This window comes from Thermobia domestica, chromosome 11 (genome assembly GCF_964235325.1).
Source record: "Thermobia domestica chromosome 11, izTheDome1.hap1.1, whole genome shotgun sequence".
Lineage (NCBI taxonomy): Eukaryota > Metazoa > Arthropoda > Insecta > Zygentoma > Lepismatidae > Thermobia > Thermobia domestica.
In genome coordinates, this window is record NC_137464.1 from 263734097 (window position 1) to 263748028 (window position 13932).

General features: G+C 40.1%; 1 protein-coding gene across 1 annotated transcript in view; it reads left to right on the forward strand.

Annotated features, from left to right (window-relative positions):
• Positions 1–12381: 12381 nt before the first annotated feature.
• Positions 12382–13932, forward strand: part of LOC145665029 (uncharacterized) — an 89037-nt gene continuing 87486 nt past the window's right edge. Inside the window, exon 1 of the mRNA XM_081732243.1 lies at positions 12382–12824. The gene's annotated coding sequence lies outside the window, so the exon portion shown is untranslated. The remainder of the gene's footprint in view (positions 12825–13932) is intronic.

Genomic DNA, 13932 nt, shown 5'->3' on the forward strand with positions numbered 1-13932 from the left:
CGTTTGTTTTATAATTATGTCAAATATTAATGACACTTCAATAAATAGCTGTAAATCAACAAATGATACTAAAGATGGGGGCGCGGTGTCTCAGTGGTAGAGCGTTCACCTCTGGTGCATGGGGTCCTTGGTTCGATTCCAGCTCGCGCCAAGTGAACTTTGTGGTGGACAAATACCGTGTGCATGGGTTTCCTCGGTATCTCCCGTTTCCTCCTACTTTCTTCATTCCACCATTTCATTCACTTCTCATCATCATCGTGTCCTTTAGCCTAGCTGGCATAACCGTGGGACGTAGAACTTAAATATTTCATTTGATTATACTAAAGATTTTAAAAGCTTTCTAGGCTGTGATAAGAACAGAAACTGTTATTTTAAATTTGAAATGGACAGAAGTAAAACCTGGAAGTAATTTGGGTCAGTGGTATGTAAGTTAAAAACGTCTAGTATGTAGCATTATTAGCTTAATTCAAAACATAGACGTAACAGTAGGACAAGTGACCAATCGAAGTAATCAATATTGTTAGAAGAAGTATTTTCAGATTGTCTAAAATCGCCGTTAGTACCATTCCAATATTCTTAAAAATAAATAAATAAAAGAGTAGATATTGCCCCACTTACACCAACCAATGTCGTTTATACCAAAAGTTATTAAGCATTACATATAAGAAGTAACATTGTAATTTGAAAATTTCTGCCCAATACGAGGGCCGTTCGGAAAGTAACCACCGATTGGTTAAAAAAGAAACACCAAAGTAAATAAGAAGATTTCATTATGTACTTTTGAAAACATTCAAGCACTTATGTCTCTGCACTAACTTAAGTTTTCATAAACATTCAAGCACTTATATCTCTGCACTAGTTTAGAAATTCCATCAGCATAAAACTTTCCCGCCCGTGCCTTGAGCCAGCCTGTGACCACATCTTTCAGCTCCTCATCATCACCAAAGTGCTGAGATCCAAACCACTTCTTCATATGCATGAAGAGATGATAATCGCTGGGTGCCAAATCTGGACTGTAAGGCGGATGATTGAAAACGTCACATTTGAACTGCCCCAGAAGGTCCGTGGTTACCTGAACAGAGTGAGATCGAGCGTTGTCGTGCAAAGCACAATACCAGAAGTCAGCATAGTACGGCGTTTGTTTTGTGTGCCCGTCTTATGTTTTTCAATGTTTCACAGTACACGTCCTTGTTAATTGTTGTCTCCCGTATAACAGCTAGTACTTGACGGGGTTTTCTATTGCAGCACTCATTTTGAGACGCTATTGATCAGACAACCTTTACTTTACCACAGCTGGATGCAGACTGATCTACCCCGCACGTCTGTGCAAAGATGGTAACGCTGCCCCCACTACTCCACGCACAGTGAGCAATCGGAGCTTACTTTCCGAATGCGCCTCGTATTTCACAGTCAGATCTGTTAAATATGTTTTATTTGAGATGATTGACACCTTTGAAAACGGTACGTCATTATTCATTTTAATTAAGTCATTTGATATTGTCTCACGTAAAATATTGATAGAGAAATCAAAGTATTGAGTGAGAAAAACTGAGCTGTTTCTGAAGAGATCCTATGTAGAAAATAGAAAGGAAATGAAGAGGTAGTGTTAATTCGGAAGTAAACTGTGGACCCTTCTTGTCATCAACAGAAATACAGCACAGAGAAGCATAATTCAACTTCCTTCTTTCTAGTGTGTGTATAAACTATTTACTTGGCTACTTCAAAATACGGTAATGTGTGTAAATGAGATGACACTCATAATTAGAGGCACGAGTTTTTCGCAATATGCGATAAAACGAAATGCGTCAGAATTAAGTAATTTCAGTTCCTTGACGTTTTATGATATTCTATATGTATTTTCATTGGTTTCTGTTGCGCGATAAAGCGCGAAATTTCTAACAATAAGCGATATAAGCGAAATTTTTAAACTATGTTTTCATTACTTTAAAAACGCTAGTTTTTCGCTGGCGGAACGGTAGAACGTGGCATGAGCTGTGCATTTTAGGTGATTAAGACATGACTATAGAGAACATGTTGCCCGTTATCTACCACCATCACAGCTGGATGGGGAGTTCCGAAGTGATGATTGTTTGAAGTTTGTTGTAAATGTACTTACATGTGTGTGGCTTCCAACAAGCAATGCCAATTGTGAGAGATTTTTTCCAAGTATGGACTGATAAATGACAATGTACAACACGGAGGAGGAAAATGTGGAAACATGTAACATGCTTATGTTTAATGCTTAAATGTAACTTCTGCCTATGTGTTTTTAGAAGACAGCACAATTTCCTACTCATAGTAACTTTAGTTTCTGATTTTCCTAACTTTGCTTTGAAAAAATTTAAGTTTCTATCAATGGTATTGACATTGTCAAGTGAAATATTCAGTGTATATTGTTTTTAGGTACTTAATGGTTTATGTTTATAGTGATCTATGAATAAAAAGGAATAATTGTAAAAATGTCAGGGAATTCTTTTCCAAAAGAGCTACAAAATGCGAAACTGTTTCTGGAAAACGCGACAAAACGCGAAATATGAAAAACGAAACGCGAAATATTCAAATTCTTAGTGCGAAAAACTCGTACTCCTACTCATAATGAATGATAATAATTTCAGCACAGCGCAAAGAAATAAAAATTAAAGAGGCAATAGTTAAATCTGATACTTGACTGTCTTACAATAAACTAATGTTGAATCAAAGTAAAATGGACACGCACAATTTCATCTCAGTATTACTTCTATCATTAGCAGAAGAATGTTTTTAGGTTAAGCTGTTCGGAATACATCTAGATGCAAATTGAGCTCTCTTAGAGTCTAGGAAAGAGTGCTATTTGGGTTTCTGTATTTCTTCTTCATACAGAAGTGGGTTGTTTTCTCTCTTAGGCATTGTGGATCTCGCAAAAAGTAAGAGCAAAGAATACTCGTGCTTTGACCAATATAGTCTCATTCATTCTCTTAATTGCTGTCTCCGTTGGTCTAGCGGCTAGTATGCGCACGTCTTTGATTCATGGAGTCCGGGTCCGATTCCGGTAGGAGACCCTTGAAATTTAAACCCATTACGGTGATTCGGATTCCATTTCATATAGTCTCCAATGCAACCAACTAACCATTTTGTCAGTTACTGGAATTTCGCTCATTCGAGTCTCACGACAGCCAGCTTTCATCTTGACAGAATTCACCATTACAACAATCATTATAGAGCTCTATCCCTAACAGGGGCGGATCCAGGACGGACTTCTGGGGGGCGGGGGCGGTGGGTTGTAATATTGCTACTTAGAGCTACTTTTAAGAGCTCCAAAATCTGGGATGCGTTTTATTTATAAATATAAAATAAGAAAGTTTCTTCTTCTGGGGGGGGGGGGGACGATCGCCCCCTGGATCCGCCACTGATCCCTAAGTGTTTGCTTTATCATTCAGTCTAGTTTTCTCCACTAGTATGATGGCTAGCTCGTTCCTTTGTTACACGTTCTATTGGGTTCTATTCCCAGTGGGAGAGCATTGAATGCATTATGATTGTTCGGATTTCGACCTTTTATAACAGTTCCTTAATCATACGATGCACCTTGAATACAGTTTTCTCACAGTGGCGCAAATACCGGGGGGATGAGGGAGACGCCCCCTTCAATTTTGGAACTGGGGGACTGTCTCCCCTATAATCCGATTTGAAATTTTTTGGGGGGAGGGGAAGAAATGTGATGATTTGTGTCCGACTACCACTCATCTACATCATCTGATACATAATATAAAACAAGTTCACCTCAGAAATCAGGTTCATCTACCGTAACTGAGTCTCATCTCCCCCGTCCCCAGAATAAGCCTCAAATCTGTCCGCCTTCCAATGTTGAAGACAACTCCGCTCCCCTGATCCTCCACAGCATTGTTTTTCAACTTCATAAATATTTTGAACATCGTTCAAAAAAAAAAAAAAAAAAAAAAAAAAAATATGGGAATGATCTTACCTTACCCCTTCCCCCGATGTTGAAGATAGATTTGCGCCGCTGTTTTCGCATCACTTCCACGATTAGAAATGGAAGATTGAAATTAGCGCAACATCAAGGCCCGAGAATAAACAGTGATAAGGGAAACACCTCAGTCATGGACACTATTAAGAGCACTTTTGACAAAATATGTTGGAGATGGAAGAGAATTGTAGTAATCTTGTAGTTTCGTAGTGGTAGGCATAGTTCACACTTGCGTCTATTGTAACATACTCATTACTACTATAGAAAACGAGTAGAATGTACTATTTGAGTTGTTCTTGTAACCCTATTTTTCTAACCAGTAATGGACATTTAAAAAAGTGGATGGACACCCAGTGATGGACTTACAAGAGAAATCAGCAAATTACGACGTTTAACCTATTGGGGTGTAATTTAATATGTAACCAGTATTTGTGCGTAGGATTTTTATTTATTTTGCACTTGAAAAACGTTAAGCAAAACCAGTACTTGTGCGAAAACGAAAAAAAAAGGAAAGGAAATCTTTGAGTTTTACATCCCACGGTTATGCCGGTTAGGCTAAAGGAGACGGTGATGATGAGTGATGAATGAAATGGTGGAATGAAGAAAGTGGGAGGAAACGGGAGAACCCCGAGAAAACCCACGCATACGGTGTTTGTCCACCACAAAGTCCACTTGGCGGGGGCTGGGATCGAACCCGGGACCCCAAGCACCAGAGGTGAACGCTCTACCACTGAGCCACCGCGGCCCCTGTGCGAAAACGAAATGGAAAGAGCCCATTGTTTATAAGATATTGCATGTGTGTGGAAACATGGTGAAAATAAAAACCACTTTTATTATTGAAGAAATAAACAATAAAGGAAAAGGCCATTCCGAAAGCCATCGGTGCCATTTTCCGATTCAAATGCAAAAGAAAAGTTCTTTAAGGATTGTTTTTCTTTCTGCCTCCGTTTGGATTTCTGCTTTTTACGTTTCATTTTTATTTGTTCTGCGCGACGCTTTACTTTTCTCTTCAACTCCATCACACGTCACCATCGTAACTTTTCCTGCTAAATTCTGGCTTTCTCTCTAAGATTTGATTCACTATACAGTCGGTATTGTTCAGATGTAACAACTGCAGGAATCCGTTTCTTCTTCTTTCTTTCGGACAATCGGTTTGTCCTCGGGCCAAAAGAAAGCGGTTTTGAAAACAGCTGGAACATTAGGATCACACCATACAGAATTGTGGGATGTAGCTGATGAGGAAGCAACTGCTGTTGGTTCTGAATTGTTGGCTTCTGTGGTTTCTGAAGAGGTGTCCCCTATGTGAAATTCCGTCATCAAGGAAGCTGACAGACGTCTGGATTTCTGGTTGTTTCTGTAAATGCAGAAGAATGTTGAGCAGGCATGGGGATTGTTTCAGAGAATAGGAACAAACTATTCGATACGCCATCTGCTGCGGGATTTATTATCTGACTAGGGCCCAACTCTTTGAAAGTTTCATCCAAATCTGCTTGTGTTGGATTTGGCAAAATTTTGTCGTTTGAAGGTGCAGGAATTTCTTGGGCAAGTTGAGCAACATTATTCACATTATTCATATGAGGTACATCTTCGGTTTGCACTGACTCGTTGAACCTTTGTGACTTTAATTCCTTCCAAAGATAAAACAGAGATGTATTCTCGTTGGGTCCATTCCATGGTTGCAAGTCCTCGAAACAACGTTGAAATAGTAACAGTTCTTCTCGTGAAATTCAGACTCAATAACCGTTACAACTGTTCTGAAGTCGCTCGTTGAAATTCCATTTATCGAAATTCCATGAAATTCGACATGAGACAAACATTTATTTGAAATGTTTTCCTTTGGGACCTTGTGGCGTTGTGTGGCTCCTTCAGGAGTTCACATTTTAATTGTATTTTCGGCAACTGAGGCTAAACATGAGGAGCGAAAATGGTGTGGGGTATTGACAAGAAGTTGTATAGGACCTATTCGTAAAATAATATCCCGACATTTGTCCGTTGGAATTCATTCACAGAGATAAATGGCTCAATTCGAAACTGTGATATCTAATTTGGCCGTTTGTTTGTATATTTGTTTCTGAGTTCCGGAATGCTACCTTAAATGCCGGGATATTACTTTAAGAATAGGTCCTATACAATTTCTTGCTAATATTCCATACCCTTTTATTGCCGTACGTTCAGCCAAAGTTGCCGAAAAGCCAAACATATCATTCATTAAGGGGCCCTACTAACGGAACGAGGTTCCATAGGAAACAATGCTAGATAGGATTTTTGTCTTCTTTTGACCTCTGGACTCACCTCCCAAGCATTGTAGTATTTATTTGAATCACCCCGTATATACGAACTGGAATGTGCGGAAAGTGTCCATAATTCGACCAAAGTTGCTAAGCTACACCAGTAACACCCACCCACTCTCCATTACTGGTAAACGTCACAAGTTATCAGTTTCTTTGAGCCACTTTGTTCATATAGCTTTCATGGTACTTTTGCAGTGGACATTTGTGTTATTGAGACATTTTCCAATTCTACCAGTAATGGACAGAGGGTGTCCAACATTGGCAAATAACACCTTTATCTTACCAGTCATGGTCACCCCCAATATTGACGGTTCAATTTATCAAGCGAAGCGAAAACTATTTTCAACCCCCACGTTTTACTACCTCGTCATCAGGAAATTCTTTCCTACCAAGAAGTGGTGGAGATGTGGGAAGAGGTGGTGAGCGGTGAGAGAGACGTCAGGGGAAAGCGGAGGTTCAAAAAGGGTTTCATACTCCCACTACTCATGGAGAGTTAAAACCATCCTATGTGAGCGTTCCGTGTCATGCAAGATGAGGACACGTTTGTTAACCATTGCCGGATATTTGTGGACATTTTCCGAGCTCAGGACTGTAGGATTCGGGTCGACGAACAAAGACATGATCGATCACCCCATCATACCAGTAACAATAATGTTTTGCAAGTGTATGAGTGGTATTGGAACCATCCTAGACATTGGTTACGATCCAACTACTGTCATGGCCGTTTATGATTGTCATAGTAAGTCCACTTTTGGTCAGAAGTGACAATCCGATGCAGAAAACGTTCCCTTTTATTCTGTACACTCAGAGAACTATGTACCTTCAGATATAAATCACCTTTTTTCACCTTGTCGATTGCATGGAGCTGTCGAACGACATTGGAATGGTATATGTCCAACTCATCTGAAGTTGTATGAACATTTTTCTGAGGGTCGTCTCCTACGGTGTTCCCGAGGAACTTATTAGCACATGCTATTGGTCGGGTCTACTCACATGGTACTTATGAACCGAACTTTTTCATCTTGTCGATTGCACGGAGCTGCCGAACGCTAGTGGCATGAATGTATATCTAACTCGTCTACAATTGCACGAACACATCCTGAGGGTCCGTTCCTACGTTATTTCTGAGGAATTCATCAGAACATGCTATTGGTCGGGTCTACTCACATGGTACTTATGAACCGAACTTTTTCATCTTGTCGATTGCATGGAGCTGTCGAATGCTAGTGGCATGGTGTATATCTAACTCGTCTACAGTTGCATGAACACATCCTGAGGGTCCGTTTCTACGGTGTTCCTAAGGAATTCATCAGAACTTGCTGTTGGTTGGATCTACTCACATGGTACTCATGAACCGAACTTTTTGACCTTGTGGATTGCACGGATCTGCCGAACGCTAGTGGCATGGTGTATGTCTAACTCGTCTACAGTTGCACGAACATTTTCCTGAGGATACGTTCCTATGGTGTTCCTGACGAATTCATCAGAACGTGCTGTTGGTCGGGTCTACTCACATGGTACTCATGAACCGAACTTTTTCACCTTGTAGATTGCACGGAGCTACCGAACGCTAGTGGCATGGTGTATGACTAACTCGTCTACAATTGCACGAAACTTTCCTGAGGGTCCGCTCCTACGATGTTACTGAAGAACTCTTCAGAACATGCTATTGGTTGGTGACTACGAGGATTTATTTTTCAGTGTTGTTGTCTGACTCAAAATTTCACAAACCAACGGAGTATTTTGCTCCATTCAGTTGTCCTGGGCCAAATACACTGTTCTTATTTTTTTGCAGCTAGTTGTTTAGAATGTCCCAGTTTGATAACTAAGGGAAAATTACTCTCATTTGTGCGTTATATATGGTTCTTCATATAATGCTTTTCAACAACATACTACCTTCTGCCATTCTGACTACCGGTTTTCGATAAACCTTTGAAGACTTTCTGAAACTAATACGTAGACTTGTCTAACCATTGTTGCATGTTTTTGGCTATGGGACAAGTTATCTACATCAACCCTCCTTTATTGTCCCGACCTGGCCCCAGCAGACTTCTGTTCTTCAAGGTTAAATGCAAACTGAAGAGGCGAAGGTTTGACTCCATTTCTGATAACCTGCAGGCTGTCAGCAGTGAACCGAACAGGGTCACACAACAACACCTCCAGAAGGTAATCTTACAGTTCACCTGTGCCAATAATTGTATGGATACAGTTGGATATATGTGCAATAATGAGTTGTTATGTTTATTATGTCTTTTATTTCTTTTTCGTTCAGCCAGTCTCGAAACTTACTACAAAGGCGTATCAAAAATAAGGTGATTCTTTCTTTAAAAGACAGAGTTCTGTGTGTAGCTGATTATTATTTATTTATTTATTTTTAGTATGTTGTCGAAATCAAGGGGAGGGAAGCCTGACGACAATTACAGCCTTCTACGTCAATTCGTCTGGTAAGCAATTTAAAGATGGGCATTGACTTAAACATTACTACAAAGAGAAACCGCGTGGTGGTATTCGTCTTTTATGGACCAAGGACAGAAACCATCTTATATTCACCGAGAACTGGTGGAGTTCTATGGAGAGAGTGTTATGTCGCATAAACAAGTGTATGTGTGGTACAAAGCATTCGCAAGTGGTAGAAGGACTATGACAGAAGTGGCAGACCACCAACGTCCGTCACCGACAGGAATGTTTGTGACATCGATGCGATGATTCGTGGAAAAAGAAGACTGAGGTTGCATGATATTGCAAATCTCATATGATTCCGTGAGGAGTATCGTCCATGACCAACTTGGCTTCAGGAAAGTGTGGGCGTGTTGGGAGCTAAAACAACTGACTGAGGACCAAAAACACCTTCGAATGGGCATTTTCCTGACCTACATCACACGATATGCCCACGAAAAGAATTCATTCCTTCATCGCATCATAACGGACGATGAAATCCCAAGACTCCTTTGGACACCTGAATCAAAACGCTAGAACATGACATTGAAACATCCGTCGTCACCACCGGTCAAGAAATTCAAGACATAACATCTGCCATGATAATGACTACTGTGTTTTGGGAGCGTCAGGATGTTATGTTGAAGTTCTGGCAAAGGATAGGATCATTTCTGCGAGTTCCTACTTCCAAACCATAGACAAACTCAAAGCAGCCATAGTCGGAAACGAAAAGGGACACCACGAGAGAGAGTGTTGTTCCTGCACAATAACGCACGACCACATGCAGACCAACGGACCCGCACATACATCATGAGTTTCAACTGGGAAATTCTTGACCATCCTCCGTATATCACTGATTTAGCTCCTTCCGAGTATCATTTGTTTGCACCCCTAAAGACACAGCTCCATCGGCGGCATTTCCATACGCTACACGAGGCATAACAGGCTACGTTTTTTTTTTTTTTTTTTTTTTTTTTTTTTTTTTTTTTTTTGCCAAGTCCAGGTCTATAATACCAGAGTTCCAGTACTCTGCACAAAGCATCTTCCAAGCAGCTATTTCTTGCTAAAATCTCATTGCCTGGCAACACGTCTTTCCTTTTTTCCCTTCCTTTTGGCATCTTTTGAACAGCAGGCGGTCTATTATTCCGAAACGCACCAAATACGCTCGAGCTGACGTTTTCTCCGCGTTTCTATTGCTTTCGCGTTTGTGATTAACCATCCACATTTAAATGCATGGTCAGCGTATTCCAAGCGTACGCACGAGCAATAAAAACGCTTTGCAAACCCTACAAATAGCCGGAGACTTAGTGTGATACCATGTGTTACACATGATACAATTTCAGATATTTATCTCTGCACGTTTTTTTTTTTTTTTTTTTTTTTTTTTTTTTTTTTTTTAGTAAATCAAAAATTCACCTGACTTTCTGATCACCTTTGTAGATGGACTTCGTATGATATAGGCAGTGGCGTATTTAGGGGGGCTTCCGGGCTTAACCCTCCCCCCCGAAATCTTATTATAGTCAAGTATATGAAACATGTTGCAGAATTTTCACATTTTCAGGCAAAGCCCCTCCCGAAACGAAATCGTAAATACGCCACTGGATATAGATAAATATAAATGAATGCGATAGCTTTGCGTACTCTTCCAAAGAGACATTTCACTGTAGAAAGATGAACTTGGCAACAATGAATAGGATTCAAAGTTTAAGTCTACGTACTGGTACAGTAGTTGCGTTATGTGGGGTCATTGTCATGCTCAACCAGGAACCCTGTTGTCGAAAGATGGCGAACAACCAGGGAAAGGCGTATGCTGTGTTGGAATTAGCTAAGACAAATTCAGTTACAACGTTACAAAGGCATATGTTTTGGTAAAGGTCCACCAAATCGGAAAGATCTACTGTTGTTTTGCTAAGAGATTGCCTCTATAGATAAAGAACAAGCACTGGACAACCATGTGTATCCCAGGAGAACGTCAACGGAATTAGAGACCTTCACACGAAGCCTTCAAATGTCAACATACGAAGCATATCCTTAGCCGCATCTATCTTCTGTCTTTCTGCCACCAATGTAATAAAATATACTTAAGTTACGTCCTTGAATCTGTAGATACTAACCAGTGTGTTGTAGAATTTGGTAAATGTCACGTGTCTTCTAAGCAGTTTATTTTAAATTTCTTGTAATGTGTGTAAACTTTGCGAGATTTTCTATCCATTTCTATTCCGTGCAGTTCCCATTTATTTGTAGTACCCTGTATTTAAAAAACACCAGTCTGCTGACAATGGATCGAAATATTGAAATGTAGTGTTCTACGACAATAATACGAGGGTCATTCAGAAAGTAATGCCTCCAAGGTAATATCTTGATTTGTGTTTAACAGATATCAGTGGAAAGCTTGAAATGTCAGCTACAAATGGTGGCATCATTTTTCAATATAGTCCCCATTACAGGCAACACGCACCAAACGCTGAAAAAGGTTAACCATGTCGTCGGCGAATAATTGTGGTGGCTGCTAGCGACACTATTGCCGAACTGCTGCTTCACCCCCGCGTCACAACTGCAGCGTTGGCCTTAAGTTTGGGGAAGAGCCAAAAGTCGCAGTGCGCAAGATCCGGACTATAGGCAGGACGGAGCAGAATATTCGTAAACCTCAGGCGCTGCAGTACTTCCTGAGTTTTGTTGCTTGTTTGCGGAAGAGCATTATCGTGGTGCAATATTACCTGTCCTTGTATACTTCCGCACGGTGCTGACGTCAACACAGACATCGGCAAAAATTGTAGTCATACGGCTATGAATGTACCTGGGCACACAACCTTCCCCAATCAGAAAATCAATGACAGCCCGCTGTTTCAATCGGATGCCACCACTGTATGCCATGGATTGCTCCATTTTTCTGGAAGGAAAAGAGATACGAAAGTGAAACAAGTAACATTCTATAGCTTAAATGTGTCAGTGCATTAATGATAAACAGTTCAGAATATTTGCAGAAGGATTGGCCTTAGTTGCATTACTTTCTGAATGTTCCTCGTAGTTTGCTTATAATCGACCTTCTTCCGGTAATGTTTTCAATATTTCTATCGTGTAGTGCAATGGCCTTATTCCTTCGTAATTTGAACATATGAAGGGTTACCACTGTGCACGGGCGTCTCTGGTGGGGTGACGAGGGGGACGTCCCCCCAATATTTTGAAGTACAAAATATTCAATATTTTATTCTAATTTAATTTATTTACTTACGACAGAATATCATATAAATAATAATAATTATATTTATTTGGAATATAATATTCAGGCTGTGAAATGATTGTAATCGAAAAAAGGAAATGAAATCTTCGAGTTTTACGTCCCACGGCTATGCCGGTTAGGCTAAAGAAGACTGTAATGATGAGTAATCAATGAAGAAAGTGGGAGGAAACGGGAGAACCCCGAGGGAACCCACGCACACGGTGTTTGTCCACCACAAAGTTCACTTGGGGGGCTGGGATCGAACCCGGGACCCCAAGCATCAGAGGTAAACGCTCTACCACTGAGACACCGCGGCCCCTACGATTGTAATCGAGTTCCTGATATACCTTAGGGGGTTCGTGAAGGTAAGCAGAAAAGTAACAAATAGAATCGAAGTTAGTAAACAGGTTGGGCTAGGTAGTACCATGTAAATCACTTTCTTTGATGCCCCCCTTCCAAATTTTACATGCCACAGACGCCAGTGCCACTGTGTAATATGATTCATACATTCTACTTCATGTCTCGCTTATTATTTTTTCTTACGTCATAAGATAAAACTAAATTTATGATTGAAAAACACGTGTTTCTAATGTAAACTAAAAGGTTACGTCGATGAATAATATGAGTGGATGATCACGAGTATTTGTTGATGCAAAGTTCCGCTGCTAAATGGATTGTTGGTGATACAACAGATAACCTTGAAAAGGAAATGGAGACAAAGATAAGATAAAACTGTAAAATATCACAAGTATCATTCAAAAGAAGCAAGTGGTGGCATGTTTTCAATAGCGAAATAGCTTATTTATTTACTTATATGGTTATTAATCTCAGAAGATTGAAATACACTTATTTCTGCAAGTCTTGAAACTTCTACTCAATTCTAGTTAACGATATGGAAATCGCAGGAATATTAAAGGTGAGTTTTACTTAATTTAGTACAGATGAACAGCGACATTTATTCGTCCAGAGATTCAAGTTGATGAGTTGCTTTTGAGTTTAACATTCCTTTCAACAGCGACGCTATATGAGACGGGACCTACTGAGTTTGACACTTGCATCTGTATTAATTTTTCTGTAAATCAAATTTTCGTCAGAGTCCATGTTTTAGTTCAATGTAAAACTTCGGATGTAAACTATAGGCTCCATGTAGCTACATATTGTTTTCTGTAATGTGTGTGATTCTGGGTTCGAGTTTCAGGAAGCTGAACACTGGACGTGTAAAAAATTTAACATATAATTGCGTATGAGTACGGTAAGAGGAATGACAACGTACAATACCGTACGTATATCTACTGCCACTATTGTTTTTGTTTTTTCGAGTTTCACCGTCTCTTTAAGGCTGGTGCAGGAAATGATCCACCATTTTCTTTTTAAATAAAAATCTTTATTCACAATCAGAACAAAAAGAAATGCACGTCACAAGAAAGAGTGTACAGTGGAGAAATGTTCTAATTCAAAACATGATCAATGTGGCCACCATTGTTGATCTGAACTGCATTTAATCGAACATTGAGGTTATTCACTACTCGGCGACACATGTTTCCATCAATTTCATTGCAAGCCTGAACAAGAAGTTGTCTGAGCTCTACCAAATTGGTGGGATGTTTCGGAAAAATCTTCTCCTTCAAATACCCCCACAGAAAGTAATCACAAGGGTTAAGATCAGGACTATGAGGTGGCCAAGATTGTTCAGCATGAAACCGGTTTGGAAACCGATCAGAAATAACGCGCATGTGAAAAATTTCGTATAAGAAATCCAAGACAACATTCGCAGTGTGTGGTTTGGCTCCATCTTGCATGAACTACTGCGTGTTGACGGCCAAAGCAGTAGCAAGCAACTGCGGGACAAAGTTATTCCTGAGCATAGTCAAGTACCGCTCACTGTTTACTGGAGAAGAATGGCCCAATCAGTCCATGTCTAGAAATTGCAACCCACACTGTAATCCTGGGAGCGTGGTGTTGTTTTTCATGAATCAACCGTGGATTTTCATTGGCCCCAAAACGCACATTTTGTTTGTTGACCA